Here is a 13,859-nt window from a genome sequence, read left to right as displayed (position 1 = left end):
AGAGAGAGAGAGAGAGAGAGAGAGAGAGAGAGAGAGAGAGAGAGAGAGAGAGAGAGAGGCCAAACAAAAAGGAAGAGAGAGAGAGAGAAGGGGGAAAAATAAAGAGATAGAGAAAGAGAGAAAGAGGGGAGAACCAGGGCCTACGAAGGGAAGTTTTAGAGACTTCTGGACCCTTGCAAAATCACCACTGGTCTCCCATGATGCTGAGACAAGGAAAGAGGCAGATAAGTGTTGGAGGGAGGTCGCTTGTTGTTTCCCCGGCCGCCTGGCTAGCTTAGACTCAAAATAATCACACAGAAACTATATTAATTAAATCACCGCTTGGCCCATTAGCTCTAGCTTCTTATTGGCTAACTCTTACATATTAATTTAACCTATCTCCATTAATCTGTGTATCACTACATGGCTGTGGCTTACCAGGTAAAGTTCCCAGTGTCTGTCTCCGGGAGGTTCCATCACTTCTCTCTGACTCCTCCTTCTTTCTCCCAGCATTCAGCCTAACTTTCCCTGTCTAGTTCTTTTCTTCTCTACCATAGGCTCAAAGCAGTTCTTTATTCATTAACCAATAAAAGCAACACATGGACAGAAGGGCTTCCCACACCAGAGAAGGGTAGAGAGGATGGGATACTTTTTCCAGACCTCTTTATGTTCTTAGAGTCACAGTCCTGAGAGCATCTAGAGGTGCCAGGGAAACTGCAGCCCTCACTGCTGGCATGGAGGATTATGGGGGGGCTCCAGTTCTCACTCTATACCCCAAGTGCTGGTGCAATGTAGAAGCCAACAAGGAACAACTAGGGCTCTGGAGGACAGAGACATGCCCATCAGCCTTCCCCTGGCTTTCCTTCTTGTATCTTCTTGAATGACTTTTCTAGGATGGGAACTTCAACCAGAGAGGACCACCTGTGAGAGCTCGGCCCTCCTCAGGAGCTTGAGGGTGGCATAGAGACCCTTATTTGAAGTAGTATGGGTGCCTCTGGGGTCTAGGGATGACTAGTCAGCCCATTATCCAGATTCCCCTGCCCATGGCCTCCTCGAGCCTAAATGCCCAAGGTCCAGAGCGGGGCCAGGGGACCTCAACAGAAACAATGCAGAGGACACAACTGTTATAGAGGTCTCACATTTAAAAACTGTGTGTGTGTGTGTGTGTGTGTGTGTGTGCATGCCTGTGTGTGTGCGTGTGTGTGTACATCTCATGGCGCTCATGTGAAGTCAGAGGGCAGCTTCAAGTGTTGGTCCTTGCCTTCCACCTTGTTTGAAGCAGGTTTCTTGTGGCTCACCTCTGCCTGTGCCAGACTAGCAGGTCTAGCGTTCTTCTGTCTATGCTCACATCTTCCAAGAGTAGCCCTGGGCTTGAAATGCACCTGTTGCATCCAGTCCTAGCGATTAGAACTCCAGTTATCACACTTGTGTGAAAGTGCTTTACTCAGCAAGGTCTCCACACTTTGGTTTGTTTGTTTTCTTTCAAGACAGGTTTCTCTGTGTAGCCTTGGCTGTCCTGGAACTCACTCTGTAGACCAGGCTGGCCTGGAACTCACAGAGACCTGCCTGTCTCTGCCTCCCAAGTACTGGGCTTAAAGGCATACACCACTACCCCCTGGCCAAGTCTCCATACTTTTAAGAGCCCTGTTGATTCTCACTTCTGAAGACTTCTGCAAAGTTCGATGTCATGTCCATGTCCATGACCTTTGACATCTTGATTTGTAAAGGACACGGGGGCTAAACCTTGCTAGAGTTTTAACCTCCAAGTGTAGAGTCTTCCATCCTTGCTGAGTGTAAGAAAAATAGGAATCTGGAACAACATTAAGAAACAGGAGAAGGGATAACGCTTTTGCTTTCTACCTTAAACTAAAGAAAGGGGCCCCTGACAAAGCACCTGTTATCAGCGAGAACAGCCGTGTTCCCTCACTGTCCGCATCTGGCCTTATGGGGAAGAAACACAGCTAGAGACATTGATACACAGAGGTATGAAAATCAGAACGAGTACTTGTTGCATTCTAGGACATTCTTTCATATCACTCCTGCTATTCCTCATCCCCAGACTCCAGCTTGAACTCCTGCTTTCCACAGGGCCTGGGGCCAGAGAGATGGCTAGTTCCTTCCTTGTATTTGCTGCTTTTCCCTGGGCTTAGTTCCCAGCAGCCATGGCAGATGCCCCACAACCACCTGTAACTCTAGACCTAGGGGATCTGATGTCCTAACGAGGGGAGGGAGAGGATAAAGATGAGGCTGAGAGGATATCCAGGAGCTGGGGAAGGTAATGTCCCCACAGGCTGGAGAGGTGGACCCGAAAGAGACAAATAAAGGGCCCTGGACCCCGAGGAGTTGAGATGAGGCTAAACTGGATGGTGTGCCAAATTCTCCCCAGACACAAGGCTCCCTTCATGCTCTGGAGCCAATATGGCTGTAGTGAGCACCCAAGATCACTGCCCATCATGGGCTGAGCAGAAAAGAAGGGGCCCAGGTCAGGAGAAGGACAGAAGCAGGGGTCATAGTCAGGTTCAGGATCAGGCCTAGCACACCCATGTTCACATTCAGACAAAAGGGAAGGGGCAGAGAGTTGGAGGAGTGTTGCGCGGTGGTCCGGTGGGCTTATCTGTAGGGAGGTATGGAGGCAAGGAAGGCCTCAGGATGTCAGTGTTTTTCCTGTTTGCTTGGAGGCTCTGCTGACTCCTCCCACCGGAAAGCAGACTCTCCTCCCCCACCATATACTTTCTAGGAAAACACCGTGTTACACCTATGTACAAAGCCCCAAGGGAGAGAGAGTGGTTCTCTACAGCTGTACTTGAGTCTTAAATCCCCTGAAGCAGAGTCCATGCATGGAACCGATTTGTGCCTGCAGGTCTCTGTGGCAGAATGGTGGGTCTCTATGGCGGAATGGGTGGAGACTGGGTGCATAGAATTTGTCAGGATTTCAATGAACCTCCGGAGTCACATGGGCTGTGAACCTGATATGAAAACATGAAGCCATGTAGACGCCTGTTGTGCAAACAGCTGTGTCAGTCCCAGGGCCTCAAAAGCTATGCTTGGCAGCAAAGTGGGGAATTCCTCCAAACTTTCCCTGAAAGCTCTAACTACCTTCTGAGCCACTGTGTTTTAGAAAAGTGCTGGAGGGATGGCTCAGCAGTTAAGAGCAGGGGGGGTCAGAGTTCAGTTCTCAGCACCCACATTGTGCATCTTACAGCCACTTACAATGCCCTTGTCTGAGCTTCATGAGTACTGTTCTCCTTAGGACACCACCACCTTAGGCTCCAGGGCCCAGCTTTTTATATGGGTCCTGGGGATCTGAACTCAGGTCCTCAGGCTTATATGTCGGGGTGAGCTATCTCCCCAGTCCATAGGTGTCATACTTTCTATCAAAGATTCAGAGGAGTTGTTGGACACCAGCGCCATCTTCATAAGATCCTTAATAGGCCACCATCACCTTCCCACTAGGAGTCTGTTCCGTAGTACCGTCCCCCCTCTTGACTAGAACAAAGTTTATATATATATATATATATATATGTATATTGTATATATACATATATATGTATGTATGTGTATATATATATATATATATATATATATATATAATCACAGGGACTTCCACATGAATCACTGCTTCCATCCTCCCACATTCTCCCCAACCATGTGACATTCTGGTGGAAAAAATATTTCGTTGGGTCTTCCCTACCACAAATTAGATGTGTAGAGAAAACCAGGCCAGATGTCCAGCAAGCCAGCAAGGATCGCATCCTTACTGAACACAAGGCTCATTCAAAAAGACTTGGAGAGCCAGGGACACCCCCTTGACCCAGTTAGTGTAGGAATAGAAATGAAACCCTTCTTGGTGAGTTCAGCAACCAAGTCAGAATAGGAAAGCATTTTCCAAAGCCTTTATTAAGTCTGTCTCCTCCATCCTGAGGCATGAGGCCCCTGAGAAGGGCCTGGGTGGCTGGCCAGGCTCCCTGCATCCCGCAGGCCTTCACAGGGAGAGCATCTTGGAGGAACAAATAATGCACGAAAGAGGGAGAAGAGGCAAGTTTCAATGTTGATGGTAAGTGGAAAAACCTCAGTTTTAAAGCTGAACTCTGGCCAAAGGGCCAAGGACGTATTCCCACTACCCCCCACTTCCTGCTAGGGGCTGTGGGAGAGCTAGCTTGTCAGTCCTCCCAAAGGCTCCACCCTCCCAGGGCTGTGCTTTCTTCCCTCCTGCTGTCTAAGGCAGAGGACTCAGAGCAAGCAAAGCGGGTGAATGGGAGGAACCAAAGTTATGATCATCCTAACAGATCTTCTTTTGGATAGCTGGGGCTCCACCAAGCTGGGAAGGCATCAGCTCAGAACAGTCGAGGTGAGTGATCCCTTGAGGTAGGCCTCTCAGCTCCTAGAAAGTCGCACTGCAGCTCCAGGGACCGCCTCCATGCTCTTTGTTATAGCTGAACTGGTGGTGAGCGCTGACCTGGGGAAGAAACACCCATGAGACCACACATGGAAAAGCGTGGGAAAAGCAAACTATAAACCGGAAGTGTGTGTCCCACAAACATCACTACCTCCCTGCACACTCAGGCTTCCAGGGAAGCCCTCGGTGGACTCAGCAGCTCTTCTGCCCGCCTCACCCACCCAGCCATCCCAGAAGGAAGGGAGCCGAGTTAGGGGGCTGAGGAGGGAGGAGGAAGCACTTGCCCACATTCGAGATGCTGTGGCAGGTCTGGAGAGGCTAGCTTTATCAAGACTGCTGGTCCAGAACATCTGGTCACAGCTCCCCACAAACAGGAGGGGGATTCTGGGTAGGACAGAAGAACTCCAAAGGCAAAGGAGAGGCATGGTGGAGATCTTCCCCTGGGGCTGCTCCAACAGTGGAGTAAGCACAGCCCCCACAGAATGAGTTACTTCCTGGTAGGGCTTCCGGGTCTCAACCTGGACCTTGTGGGCGTTCTTCCATCTTCACAATGGTCCCTGTCTTCCTGTAGAGTCCTCACCAACCAGCTGATCAGCTAGAGGCCAGCATGCCTTCATCCCCGAGAAAAGACTCCAGCAAAATAACTGCCAACTGCTTTCCTCTGGCCGTTAGTCAAGCCCTTGGCCACGCCCATCAGAGAGGGTCCTCCAATCAGAGGCCTGTTACTCCTTGTGTGCTCTGGACTTGGAGAATGTTCCAGAGACTTCCTTTCTGGGGCCTGGGAAACAAACATCTACCCACAAGAAAACTGACATGTGGGACCACAAAAGGAGAAGCCTTCCAAAACGCAGGGCTTTCTGGATTGGCTTCAGAAGGCACAGACCCCTTGAAAGTCTCTGTCACGGGCACTCCTGATCCCAGGAGCCCCACTTCCACTCTACCCAGAAAACAAAATGCACTCACAAAGGCATGCTTCCTGAGGTCACTGCTAAGTTGGGGACATGGCTGCAAGACAGGCTCTCCCTGGGCTGGCACGGACGGATGCTAACCATAGGCCTTTTACTAGACAAATGTGCACAGCAGACCCTCTTCCTCCTACCCCTGCCGTAGTGCCTGGAAGACATCTCTTCTAGGGGCTCAGCATTAAGAATCCAGCCAATGGGAGGTGGCTGCTGAATAGAGGTGTGTCTTTGGCCAAGGAGAAGTATTCGAAATGGCAGTTGGAGGACACTAACAAGCTAATATTAGTTGTGCTCGTTTCTCGCTTAGGAAAGATTGTATCCACAAGTGTTCAAATACACCATTACATTGGAGCTCCTTTATTTCTTTTAAAAAAAATGCAGTTAGCAATACATACACACACTTATATATATGAAATCAGAGGCTTTTTAACATTTACAGATTATTCTATCCTCAACACTGATTGCAGAATTTTCCATTATCCTCAAATGAAACAGTATTCACATCAAGTGTTCAGTCTCCTTTCCACTCAGCTTCTGGTAACTTCTAAATGGTTTAAAAATCCATTTTTTTGGAGGTGACCAGGTAACCTTGTGCTGTTGGCTTCTTTGCTCCAGTGTATATACAAGGATTCTTCCCTTCTTTACCACTAGGAAGACTAGGCAATATATGTGTATCTATGTATCACTTCATGAGCCCTTGAGCTTTTCATCTTATTGGCATTGCTAGGGGCTTATGTAGAGATATTTTTGTTTGGATGTAGTTTCCGTTCTTTTGAATACTGTATCGGTTCGATTTCTGTCCTGTAATAAATACCACAACCAAGGCAACTTAGAGAAGAAAGGGTTTACTTGGCCTTACAATTCTAGAGTGATGTCTATCGTGGCAGAGAGAACATGGCAGCAGGCAGTAGGCAGCCAAGCCAAGGACAGAGGCGGGAGTAGGAAGCTGAGAGCTCAGGCCTTCACATGGCAAGCATTAAGCAGAGAAAGTGAACTGGAAGTTGCTCAAGGTTTTAACAGTCAAAGCCTACTCTAGCAAGATCACACATACATACTTCCTAAACCTCCATAAATGGCATCCAGCATCCAGATGCCTGAACTTACAGGAGATGCTCTTGTTCACGTCACTACAGACACAAACCTGGGCGTGGTAGCTCCATCTTTAGTTTAAGGACCTGTGCAAATGCTTTCCATACTCATGGATCATTTTAACATCCATCGTAGGCCCGTCTAAATCTTCCAGTGTTCCCAAATCCCTGTTGACTTTTCTTTTTTTTCTTTTTAATTATAGCTGTCCTAATGTGTGTGAAATGGCCTCTTGTTAAGGTTTTGATTTGTGCCTCTTTGATGATTAAAGACTTTGAACATTTTTTCATGTGTTTATTAGAGACATCAACGATTATCTTTCTTTTTCTTTTTTTTGAAGGGGGAATGACTATTTTTGTATTTTGTGCATTAAAAAATAGATTGTAGCTGGGCAGTGGTGGCGCATGCCTTTAATCCCAGTACTCGGGAGACAGGCAGGGAGAGCTCTGTGAGTTTGAGGCTAGCCTGGTCTACAAGAGTTAATTCCAGGACAGGTTCCAAAGCTACAGTGAAATCTTGTCTTGTAAAAAAAAATAGATTGTGTTTTTGTTGTTGAATTTTAGAATATGTTGAATATTCCATAGTAGACCTGGCTTAATCTCTCCATAATGAAGAAAGACTTAGTCATTTTGCTCTTTATTTTTTGTCATATTTTTCTTAGTTTCTACTTGTCTTCCTTATTTGTCTTTAATGTATATTTCCTAATATGTCATTTTGAGTACTTCTTAGAAGTGTATTTTAATGTTATTTTCTTATGATTTGCCCTAAAGAATGCAAGTGACATCTTAATTTATACCAACGTAGCCATAATAAGCTTCAAAGTATCACAAACCATGGTCCATAGCACTCCATCTCTCCGTGACAGCGTCACAAAACAATTTCTATACATTGTGCACCAATCAACATAGATTCATAATTAACTTTATGACGTTCTCTCTAATCTGTCAAAAAAGGGAGTTACAGACAAAAGTGGTATTTGTATCTATTATTTTGCTAACTTGGCCTGTGTTTGCTTTCTTCATGAGGATTTCTGTTACCATCTTGTGCTTCCACATCGAATTGGAGGGCTCCTTTTAGCATTTCTCATAGAGAATTATCTATGACAAATTCTTTTAATATCTCAATTTCCCCCTCATATTTTAAGGACAGTTTTACAAGATATATAATTCTTGGTTAACAACCGCCCCCCATTTAGCACCTTCAGTATCTGAATCCACTGTGCTCTTGTTTGCTTAGTTCCTGGTGAAAAATTGAGTCTTCATCTTACAGAAGACCCCTCGTACACGGCAACTGTCTCCTGCCTTGCTACTCTCAAAACTGTCTTTGGATTTCATCAATTTGAACATGATAAATCTTGGCAAAAGTATTTTTGAGTTTATTATTTATTTATTGTTCCTTTGAGTATTCATTCATGTCTTTCATCAAATTTGGGAAGCTTGAAGAAATGTCTTTGAATATTCCTTTTATCTTTTCCTCTCTCCCCTTTTCTTCTGGGGTTTTCCTTGTGCATATGTGTCCAGACATGCTTCAAGGGTCTCTTAAGCTCTGCTCAGTTTTCCTCATTTTTTTCTTTCCCTTTTTCAGTCTATGGAATCTCAGTTGACTTTACCTTCACAGACAGTATTTTTTCTTTTTATCCATCCAGATTTCTTGAGTGAAATTTCAACTACAGAACTTCAAATTGATTCTTTTTTAATAATTTCCTCCTCTTTTGCAGGATTCCCCAAACTCTACCTAATGTTTGGCTGTGGGTCTGCATCTGTTTCCATCAGTTGCTGCATGGTGCCTCTCTGATGACAACTGAGCTAGGCACCAATCTGGTCACAGGAGATGACCAGTATAGGCTCTGTCTTCCTGGGAGATTTCCTTGCACCAGGTTTTTTTTTTTATCTAACCCCAAAATGGACTGATGTTGTGAAGACTCTAAGAGACCACAGATGCCAGCCCAGACTACTATACCCAGCAAAACCACTATAGATGGAAAAAACAAGATATTTCACGACAAAGTGAAATTTAAACATCTATCCACAAATCCAGTCCTACAGAAGGTACTAAAAGAAAATCTTCAACTCCAGGAAGCTAACTACACCGCAAAAATACAGGCAATAAATAATTTCACACCAGCAAACACAAAGAAAAGAAACACACAAACACACATACACAAAGACACATGCACTACTACCACCAACAACAAAGCATAAGCCAGGAAATAAGGGGTTTTTTGTTTAGTTTTTGTTTTTGTTTTGTTCTGTAGATTTGGAGCCTGTCCTGGAACTTGCTCTTGTAGACCAGGCTGGCCTTGAACTCACAGAAATTCACCTGCCTCTGCCTCACGAGTGCTGGGATTAAAGGCATGCACCACCACTGCCTGGCTAGAAATAAGTATTCTTTAGGAGCTGAGTTCCACAGAATTTTAGACACTTGCCCAAAGAAAGAAGACCAAGGACCTGGACACAGGAAGTTTGACTCTGCAGCCTACTCATTCATCATTCATTCATTCATTCATTCACTCTCTCAAAACTGTTTATGGGGCTGAAGAGATGACCCCACAATTAAGAGCATACAGAGGACCCCAACCATCTGTAAGGTTAGTATCAAAGGACAAGCCATCTCTGACCTCCTGGGTACCTCACTCACGTGTACATGCCCACACACAAAAGCACATACATCCACATAAATAAAAACGGAATAATAATTTCAAAAAGCATTTTTATCTCCTCGGGCCTAGAAATTAATGACTATTTGACTGTGAAATAGCAAAGATTCCTGCCCCAAATAACTGAAGATTTTCCAGAGAAAGATTCATAATTAAGCACGGTGACTGGGAAGCATTGTGGGTTAAGGAAACTGGGATAATGTATTTACTTTTTTCTCTTCACTGCCATCTACCTGTGACAAGAAGCAACTTAAGGAAGGGCGGGATTATTTGGGTTCATAGTGCAAGGGAAGATAGCCATCCCGCAACCCCACCCCATGGTTGAGAAGACACTGTGCAGGAAGTGAACCAGTGCACCAATTTCTCAAACTGTCAGCAGTAGGGAAACAGAGAGGGGCACAGGAAGTGAGGCTGGGGGACCAAACCACAGGGTCGACTGGCAAAACTGTACATTTCAAAACAGTATTACCAGCTGGGGGCCAAGTGCTCAAACAAGTGAGCCAGCCCCATGGCAGCTGAGCCACGGCGAGGGGTCACATTCAAACCAGGATGCCTACATTTTTAGCACTAGGACTAATGGGGGGGAATAAAATTATAAGTTTTAAGATTTGCTTTGTCATAGTTGCCCAATCATTCTTAAACAACTTCAAAAACAATGCTTGAACTTCCGTGTATGTTGCTCAGGCCTGCTTACAGGCAATAGTCTGCCAAATCCCCTCCTTTGTTTGATACTGGGATGCAACTTGTCATGTTTGTTCAGTCCCTCCTAATTATTTCTGAAGACATTCTATCACATACACACAGGGCAGCTGTCAAACAGGAGAGCAAACAGTGTGTAATTCTCCTATCTAATCAATTGTTTATGTTTTAATTTCATCTATTATCCCACTAGCGTCCTTTAGGACAACTCTGTTTTCTAATGCAGAATTCAATTTTGTTTATCATTCCTCTTCAGTCTGGAGCGGTCTTCTCGCTCTTCCTGAGCTCTGCTTACTGTTGGCATTTTCTGTGTTCTGCACACCATTGGCATTTTAGAATACTCCAAACCTGTTATCCTTTATGATCTCCCACAGTCTGGATTGATCTAATGTCTCATGTAGGTGACAATCACTTAACGCACTTTTTAAAAAGGTTTATTTATTGACTGATTGTGTGTGCATAAGTGTAGTGTGTGTGTGTGTGTGTGTGTGTGTGTGTGTGTTCTTGGGTGCACTCACTGAAATGGTTGTGCTTTGAATAAGGAAAATCTCCTATAGACAGACACCTTTGAATACTTGGTTCCCAATCACTAGTGATAACTGTAAAGGTTATAGCGCTTTTAAGAGGTGGAGCCTTAATGGAGCAAATATGTCACTGGGGGTTAGATTTTGAGGTCTTGTAGCCTGCTGCCTCCCCCACCTCTCTCTCTCTCTCTCTCTCTCTCTCTCTCTCTCTCTCTCTCTCTCTCTCTCTCTCTCTCTCTCTCTCTTTTTCTCTCTGTCCTGTGTGTGGATCAAATGTCATCAGGACTCATGTTTCTGCCACTATGCCTTCTCCTGTGTGATCTAACTATAAACCAAAGCGAGCCCTCTCCCTCCTAGCTAGCTTTTCTGGGGGTATTTCATCTCAGCAATAGAAAAGTGATGCATGCAGGAGCCGTAGGAGGACACCATTTGTCCTACACTGTCACTTCCTACCCTATTCCTTTGAGACAGAATCTCTCACAGAACTTGGAGCTGGGCTAAGAGTTCACAGGCCTCAGCCATTCTCTTGTTTCTACTCCCTGCAGCACTAGAATTGCAGGTATGTAAGTGGCCATGTTGAGTTTTAATGTGGGCACTGAAGATTTGAACTCAGATCCCCAGGCTTGCACAGCACCTGCCTGTAGTTGGAGACTACACATTTGTTTCCCATCTGCCCACTCCTGAATATTCACACAAAAGCTTTATTAATTGCAGCACTGTTTGGCCAATAACTTAGTTGTATTCCTGCTAGCTCTTACACCTTAAATTAAACCATTTCTATTAATCTATGTATCACCATGAGGCTGTGGCCTGCCAGCAAGGTTCTGGCATCTGTCTCCTTTGGCAGCTACATGGTGTCTTTTTGGCTCTGCCTACTCTTTCTTTATATCTCTGTTCAGATTTTCCACCTGGCTATGTTCTGCCTGCCATAGGCCAAAGCATCTTCTTTATTAACCAATGGTAATAAAACATATTCACAGCATTCAGAGGGACTCCACAGCACCTGCCATGACCTACTGAACATCATTTAACCCATTCTTGACAGAAACAGCACCTAAGCGATTTGTTTTTCACTCAAGTACTTAATGAGGGCTATACCATGTGTTTATTCTTTACAAATATTTTTTGATCCTTTTATTAAGATATTTTGAGTTAGCGTTCCCCTCTGTTTTTTTATTTTTAATTAATCAGTACTTTTTTGAAGAGTACTTAAGGATGATATTTACATTTGTTCTCTCGGGTTGCTCTACTTTATTCTTTGAATATGTAAAAGGCTAACATGATTCTAAATGTCAAAACATATACAAACTTATAGTCAGTGAACTTTCACCCCCCCACTATTTTCAGTTCATGTATTTGGATAAATGTGTGCAATATAGGCTCTTCCTTTTAAAAGGAAATTGCCTCTAGATTAGTAGATGTTTCTACCTTGCCAATAACTACACACACACACGCTCACACACACATGCACACACAATTATATGAACCCCTACTTTATTTATTTGTTATTTTTAAATGTGTATTTCTAAATCAATTTTACTGTATTCATTTTTTATTTATGTGTATGTGTGCAGCTGTGTGTAGGTATGCACAGCTCAGTGCAGTGCCTGTAGGAGCAAGAAGAGACCATTGACTCCCCTGGAGCTGGAGCTACAGGCAGTTGTGGAACTGAACTCAGGTCCTCTGAAATACTGAGCCATCTCTCCAGGCCGTAAACCTGGATTTTTTGATTGACTATTTTCCTGGTCTCCATCTCAAGCATTCATCTATTTAGATTAATGATTTCCTTTATTGTATTTTTGGGAAAAGCATTATATAGTTTTTGAAGTAAGCTATTTTGATTCTTCAGTGTTTGTAGGCATATTGTTTGGAGCCATGAATTGTTCTCTAATTATGACTTTGAATGTGTTTTATAAATGCAGTAGTTAGTGGCTTCATTATCCGGGTTTTCACAATCTTCTAATTCCCTTTATGTTTCAATTATCTTTCCATAGCTTTTTAATGACAAAAAATGCTTTAAAATCCCCGTCGGAACAGCATTATTAAAACTATTTTGGAATCCAGGCATGGTGGCACAATGCCTATAATCTCAGCACTCAGGAGGCAGAGGCAGGAAGGTTTCTGCAAGTCGGAGTTTGATCTAGAACACATAGAATTTCAGGCCAAGCAAACTAAACTCAATGACCCCCCCCCCCGAGAGAGAGAGTGAACAGGTAGATAGGTATATTTGAAGTCAGATACCATAGAACTTGATGGTAATCTTATTATTCAGAGAGCTGAAGTAGGAGGAGAGCAAGTTGAGGGCATCTGAATAACACAGAAGACCTTGTCTCAAAAATGATTATATGGAAGTCTTTTATTAATAATCTTATTGAAATATAATCAGTAAGCAACAATCTATATGTGTTTAAGATGCACAATTTGACAAGTGTTGGCATTTATGAACACCAGTAAAAATGGCACCACAATCAAGACAGTGAACACACTGACCAGGCACAAGATGGACCCTTTCAGGACCTCTTTGATCCATGCCTCTAAGAGGATGCCCATCTGCTCCATCATGGCCAGTCAACTTGTGTTCCTTAGAATCCCACGGCATATATTCTTTTTGTGTGTAATTTCTTTGACACAGAGAAATTAATTTGAGATTCACTCATGTTTTAACCTTCATTTATTTTTATTTCTGAGTGTAATCTATCACGGTTTGGAGGCCCAACAAGTTACTGATTGTCTACCTGGTGACATTTGTGACTTATAGGTTTTTCTTTGGTGATGGTGTTTGCTTTGTTTTTTCAAGACCCAGTCTTGTTTTGCAACCTGGGCTAGTCTAAGCCTCACAGATCCTCCAGCATCAGAACTGAAATGCTGAGAATTTTAGGAATGCATCACCACACTTGACTGTTTCTAGTCTCTGGCTAATACAGATAAAAATGCTAGGAACGTGCGGTACACCTGTATAGACACCTGTATAGACACCTGCGGTACACCTGTATAGACACCTGCTTTTATTCTTCGGATAAGTGCTCATGGTTTGAGTGATTGTGTCGTAATCGGGACATGTCTAGGTGTGTGGAGCTGGAGAAGCTGTTTGCTAAAGTAATTGTACATTTTATATCAGCAGCAGGGTTAGAATGTAACATGTCTTCCAAACCACTTCCCAACACTTAAGATGAATTCATCCATTTGAAAATGTGTGTGTGCATGTGTGTGTGTGTGTATGTGTATGTGTGTGTGTGTGTGTGTGCATGTGTGTGTGTGTATGTGTATGTGTGTGTGTGTGTGTGTGTGTGCATGTGTGTGTGTGTATGTGTATGTGTGTGTGTGTGTGTGTGTGTGTGATGTATCATTATAGTTGTGATTACTTTTACTTATGACTGTGGAACATCTCCACTTCTCTGTGTCCGTGCTAAATTCCTTCAGTGGTTTGTGTAAGATTTATTCCCAAGTAGTTCATGTTTCTGATGAAAATTATAAATGACATTTATTTCATTTTGGTTTCCTACCATTCATTAATTACATAGAGAAAGATGGTTGGTCCCTGTGGGCTGGTGTTCTAC

This window comes from Arvicola amphibius, chromosome 9, assembly GCF_903992535.2.
Source record: "Arvicola amphibius chromosome 9, mArvAmp1.2, whole genome shotgun sequence".
In the NCBI taxonomy this organism is placed as follows: Eukaryota; Metazoa; Chordata; class Mammalia; order Rodentia; family Cricetidae; genus Arvicola; species Arvicola amphibius.
The sequence above is the reverse complement of the archived record's forward strand: the minus strand, read 5'-3'. Positions refer to the sequence as shown.